Genomic DNA, 6,189 nt, shown 5'->3' on the forward strand with positions numbered 1-6,189 from the left:
TGTTTATGTTGTATATTGAGTACAGTTTTTTTTGCACTAACAGTAAGTGGTAATTCTGCATCACCCGCAGGAAAAAAGAATTAGGGTTAGGGTTGCATATACACTCTGACAATAAATCTGAAATCTGAATCTACACTGTCAGACATTTTCAGTGACAGACAACTGGAATAGATCTGTGGGATAAGGGCTACCTCCTGCTTACAAAGGTCAACTCTGTACCCACAGCAGCAGAGCACATGGACAATGGGATCCAAACTGGTACCAGAATCATCGTTGGAATTGCTAATCTCCCGAAGATAGGGTTTCGGGTCTGCACCAGTCCAGGGTGCCTTTCACTGCATGCGTGGACTTCATTGGATGACTGGAGCTGCTGTCAAACAGAGCTTATAGTTCATAAAGGTGAGTCTGGAGACCAGTAGGAGGGGAGGCTACCAGGGAGATACCCGTACTTAAATCACCCACAAGGCGTGGAGGAGGATTGAAGATCCTCTCCAAGAGAGCAACTTACTTTTTTGCAGGGAGCCTGCAAAACCCTTGTTGTCTGGGAAGGCCAAATGGAATGAGCGTTGAGGTAAAGTGATTCTTCAATAAACCCACCTCTTCCTTAAATGTTTTATTACCAGGTTTCTCCAGGCTCAATAGGTTTCTCATTAAACTATACGTTGGGGTATCCCATTGCACTAATTTGGAGTGGGCTTCTATTTTCACCATCAGTGAATTTGCTGTATGTGCTTGTTTTTATTTGCATTTAGTTATTTGTATTTGTATATACCACTGGTTGGATGCTAATTTGTATTTTATTGGCATCATATTTTATTTGGCCCAATGACAATAAAGTTGAATCTAATCTAATTTAATCTAACTGCTGCACCATTTTAGATTTCTGATTCATTCAGCTACACAGACATAAATCCATCTGTCTTAATCAGGCACGTTTTGACCACGAGCCCATGCCACCTAATTACACCCCGGTACATTTTTGAAGGGTGGGAGAAAACCCGGAGCATCCAGAGGAAACCCACGCAGACACGGGAATAATGTGCCAACTCCTTACTGACCGCGCGGGATTCGAATCCCAGCCCCGGCGTTGAGCTAACTGCTGTGCCAGCCGTGCCGCCATGCGTTTGAATTCACATTCCGGCTGTTGTGCGTTTCTTCAATCTCAGTGTAGACAGGAGCGATTTGAGCCAACGATGAAGTATGAACTATGCTTCTCCCCGTTGCAGCTGACATTCTGTAACCGAGATGGTAGCTGACATCCTGAAATTAAACTGATCAGCAAGAAAGGAAAGATTAACCCAGCCCCCACCCACACACTTTAATAAATGTGTGAAATAGACATATTCCCAAGTATAGTTAATTGCCTTGTCACTGATTCATTTTTAAATGTTTTGTATAAATATACAAATAAAAGAACAGAGAATGCTGGAAATGCTCACAAGTTCCACCATCATTCATAAAATACTTTACACAGTTAAAACCATCCCCAGATTTGGAATTTTCCCTGGCTAGATTCAAATAATCCTCGGCTCAGGGATGGGATCAAGCCAGGAGGTCGGCTTAAGTGTTTGAGTTCCCTTTTCATAGAAGGACGTGAACGTGGGAAACTGTGGTTAAAGTAGTTCCAAGGCAGGCCCTCAGAGAAGATCATGGCTTACCTTCTCCCAAAGCTCCACTTTTCCATCAAATTCCACAGTTGAGGTGATTATTCATTAATTGAGATAAGCTCCACACCACCTCTACGGGCTCGCTTTATGGTTGATTTCTGAGCATTAGGCTTCACCCCCTCTCTGTTAGCCGTATCGGAGATTCAGTATTGTGCAGAAGATGCTGATGGCTTGGCTACTTTTGCTTCCTTGGAGTAATGATGTATTATTAGTTAATTCAAAATGGAAATGACTATTTTTTTTTAAATTTAGGGGTGCAGCACGGTACTAGGATCTTCCGGCCCACAAACCCACTCCGTTCAAAGACACCAATTAACCTACAAACCTTGCATGTTTTTGGAGGGCGAAAGGAAACTACAGCATGTGTAAGTTATCCGTGCAGACGAGGGAGAATGCACAAACACCTTGTAGACAGCATTGGGTTCAAATCTGAGTCGCTGGCACTCTAATAAATGTGACACTGTAATAGCGTTAAGCTAACCACATTCCTAACTGTGACGCCTAAGATTTATTTTAAATTACGTTGTCATATAATGGTGATTAACTTGTATTTTTGATTTTCTTGCATTCCAGTTTATACAATCATTTGCTTTTCAAAGATTCCAATGGTCAAGTAATTTAGTGAAGAAAATCATTTATGATTTGTTTTAAAATTAAATGTGGCATAGTTTGATTAATTTTACAAAGGACAATACTTTGGATATTGTTTTGTGAAAAGAAGCTGAAAATCTAAATGCAATTGATAATTCAATGCGACATTTTTAGAGATTGCTTTCTCAACATACTGAAAGCCCTATAAGTGGACGTTGAATCTAATTTCAGCCCTGTACATTTGGAAGTTAAATATTGTCAGTTGTGTATTAATAGTAAAATATGGTTTTGGAACATGAGCCATTACTTCACAGTAAAAGTCCTAAAACCTGGACTGCTCAGGGATTGGGTCGGTCTGGATTTTTGGACTCTCCGGATTCTCGGGGAATACTTTTAAAATTTAAATTTAAAGAGAATAAAGAAGAGATAAACAGGTCAATTTTGATAGTTTGTTAGCAAAAATTTTTTCTCATATAAAAATACAAAAAAAAATTATTTGCTCATTTCCGTGACTTCCGTGCATCTGTGACATGCACACATGCAAAAAGCTGGCTAAATTTTAAAAATTGGAGCGTTTTCAAGAAGTCCAGATTCTTGGTCGGTCTGAATTTCTGGCATCCAGATGTTTGGACTTCTACTGCATTTCAAATTATGAATTAAAATTACTGTGCTAAAATTCCAAGTCATTTGATAATTTTGGGAACACTCATTTCTCTATATTTATGGATAAACTTTATTTGAAAACTCTTTGAATCTTGACCTTATTCCCATTCTCTCTTTTCCTTAGGTAATGCTTCACTGACCAGTACATATTAGAACTTTCTTTCAATTGGAACTATAATCTGGACTATTTATTGATCTGCAAAGGATCTGAAGTGGACTTCTGAAACTAAATTAATATTTGTTATCAATCCTGTAGCTGAATTTCTGCAAAATTTTGTAAAAGAAAGAGAAATGGAAAATTATGACAGTATTAGTCTTAATGTTATTATTTGTTCTCCCAGATTTCTCATGCTGCGTCCAAAATCCTGGAGCCCCACTTCTCATGCTGAGCCAATCGATCTTCTGCAGGGCACCCAAAGCTTCAGGCACACACTTGTTTTGTATAACAAAGCACATGCAATGTTGAAGAAATACAGTTTGGTTCATTTGGTGCTGACCACTGATAGGATTGGACTCTGGCCAAGGTAGGGATAAGCATTAGGTACGGTAATTAATTTTCAAGTAACCAGATAGCATGAAGTTGGTGAGCTGCCTGCATTACATTTAGCAGGTCATGAATAATTGTTCATTATGCCATCATGTACATTTTGAGGAGATATACAAGCTATCTTGCAGATCTTGCATTCATTCAGACACCCAACCAAAAGAGTTTTTGGCAATGATTCAAGCAGGCTGCAGAAACATCCAAGAAAATAGATTCAGCTCTGAACGAACTTCAACTTCTGAATCTTTCAATTCCACTTGCTGGAACTTGATCTAACATCCAGTGACTTCAAAGTTTTCCAACGAGAACGAATTACTTGCAGTCTCAGAATGAAAGCATTTCCATCAAATCAATGTATCAGATCCTTTCATTATTGCCGTGTCCCTTCTCGATTCATCTTTGTGTCTCCTTGATAAAATGATGTTAGCTGGTAAGCATCATGGCTTTGAAGTCCTTTCATTATCTTGAGCAGAGTTGTGGGAGATCTGGCTTTTTTGAAAATTTTGAGCTGTAAGTTATTTGTCAGATATTGAAATGTGTAATTTAACATTAAACTAATAAGATGGATGCACTGTATAAATACTACGAGGCAAGGTAATGTTCAGATCATTGACTTTTCCCACAAATGAACCTTTTATTTGAAAGATCAGTCAACTTCATGGTGTATTTACTCCTCAAATCTTTTACATAAGTTTAACAATTCACATTCAGAATGTTACTTTGTTTCATGATTCAGAAAGCATTTTATTCCTCTCCAAGGCATAATTTACCTTAGGTACAAAGCAACCTGGTTTGCTCAGCTGAGGGAATGAAACGTGAAAGTTTGCAGATGCTGTGATTGCTGGAGGAAGTCAGCAGGTCTCGCAGAGCCCATGGAAGGTAAATATTACTGGCATCTCGGGCCTGAGCCCTTGCTCAACTGTTCTGCTTCTCATGAAAGTTGGCACATCACTGAGTGGTCTTGGCCATGTATGGAATATGTGAAATGGTGCCTCAAAAGTTGCAGATGTAGCTTGAATGATCTATGTGTTTGTTAGTAGAACCAGACTAACATCCTTCCTCCTTTCTTGACAAGGCGCTGTCAACTAATTTGAAGTTGCTATCTTGCGTGGGTCTTGGATCCACAAAGTCCCATTCATGGCAGCATGTGGAGACTGTTAGTTCCTGGCACTAGATAGTTGGTGGCTGGAAGACATGGACATAATACATTTTCAAAAGGGCCAGGGGAAGGAAAAACTTTTACATGTGAAAAGATCAGGGGAGTGAGATTGACAGGAAATCTCTTTCAAAGAATGATCATCTTTATGTAGGGCACTGCAGTAGAAGGTATGGGTTGGACTTTGGCTTGGAGCAGATCCAAGCTCTTGAGACTAGCCATTATTAGCATAGAGTTCCTGACAGGCAATATAAAGGACGTGAGACTCAATGCATTATACATGCGCTTATTGATTTATTACTGTATGAGGAGATTTGGTATTTTTTAATAGTGCTCTTGTAGTTTTACTGATATTTTACTGATATATTTTACAAACATATTATTTGAACAAAGCACATCAGCACCTTTACTTCCTCGGGAGTTTGTGGAGGTTTGGCATGACGTCAGAAACCCTGGCGCGTCGTGCTGGGAGCGACCTTATCAAAATGGTGGCATTTCCGGTTCCGCCAGGATAAAAGATGGTGTACCGATGTGTGGTGGAAAATGCATCAACTGGCTACATCATGGTCTGGTACGGACCACATCCATACATACTATCAAATAAAAGTATACATAGAAAGAATACATGTGGCTATATATATATATCTTTATTTTCTTTTGGTTTGGCTTCGCGGACGAAGATTTATGGAGGGGGTAAAAGTCCACGCCAGCTGCAGGCTCGATTGTGGCTGACAAGTCCGATGCGGGACAGGCAGACACGGTTGCAGCGGTTGCAGGGGAAAATTGGTGGGTTGGGGTTGGGTGTTGGGTTTTTCCTCCTTTGTCTTTTGTCAGTGAGGTGGGCTCTGCGGTCTTCTTCAAAGGAGGTTGCTGCCCGCCGAACTGTGAGGCGCCAAGATGCACGGTTTGAGGCGATATCAGCCCACTGGCGGTGGTCAATGTGTCAGGCACCAAGAGATTTCTTTAGGCAGTCCTTGTACCTCTTCTTTGGTGCACCTCTGTCACGGTGGCCAGTGGAGAGCTCGCCATATAACACGATCTTGGGAAGGCGATGGTCCTCCATTCTGGAGACGTGACCCACCCAGCGCAGCTGGATCTTCAGCAGCGTGGACTCGATTTTTATATATATATATATATATATATATGTGTGTGTGTGTGTGTATGTATATATATATATGAAAAAAACCAAAAAAAACCCTCATCCCAACCACCCTCCCCACCCCCACCCACTAATCCTAAACTAATAAAAGAAAAAGAAAGAAAAACAAAAGAAGCAAAGAGAATGTTAGTAACAATTATTAATTCAATACATATACTAATGGAGTTAAGGGTTACCAGTGGGACGGGCCCACAAGAGTCTTACACCTTCAAACCAACATGTTGCAAGTATGGGCTCTGATGCATTTTCATCTTGCTGTTCTTTCTCTCGCAGTGGGGTCTTTGGTTGGTGAAGTTTCGTCGCGTGCAGGAGATGATAATGAAATGTGACCTTCACTGTTATTCTGGGGCATGCATAGCTTTCGTTGCATTCAGCTGATGAGGGGGCGAAGTGAAAAGTTAAAGACATG

At 40.4% G+C, this 6,189-nt stretch overlaps 1 long non-coding RNA gene across 2 annotated transcripts; it reads left to right on the forward strand.

Annotated features, from left to right (window-relative positions):
* The first annotated feature begins 232 nt into the window (after positions 1 to 232).
* LOC138747060 (uncharacterized) lies at positions 233 to 3,967 on the forward strand. 2 transcript variants are annotated; one of them, XR_011347289.1, is made up of 3 exons: positions 233 to 399; positions 1,920 to 2,032; positions 3,263 to 3,967. It is a non-coding gene; the product is annotated as an uncharacterized lncRNA (long non-coding RNA). The 2 variants fall into 2 exon arrangements; XR_011347290.1 differs by lacking the exon at positions 3,263 to 3,967 and adding an exon at positions 3,046 to 3,211.
* Positions 3,968 to 6,189: the final 2,222 nt, after the last annotated feature.

Source organism: Narcine bancroftii, chromosome 12 (assembly GCF_036971445.1).
Source record: "Narcine bancroftii isolate sNarBan1 chromosome 12, sNarBan1.hap1, whole genome shotgun sequence".
NCBI classification, from domain to species: Eukaryota; Metazoa; Chordata; class Chondrichthyes; order Torpediniformes; family Narcinidae; genus Narcine; species Narcine bancroftii.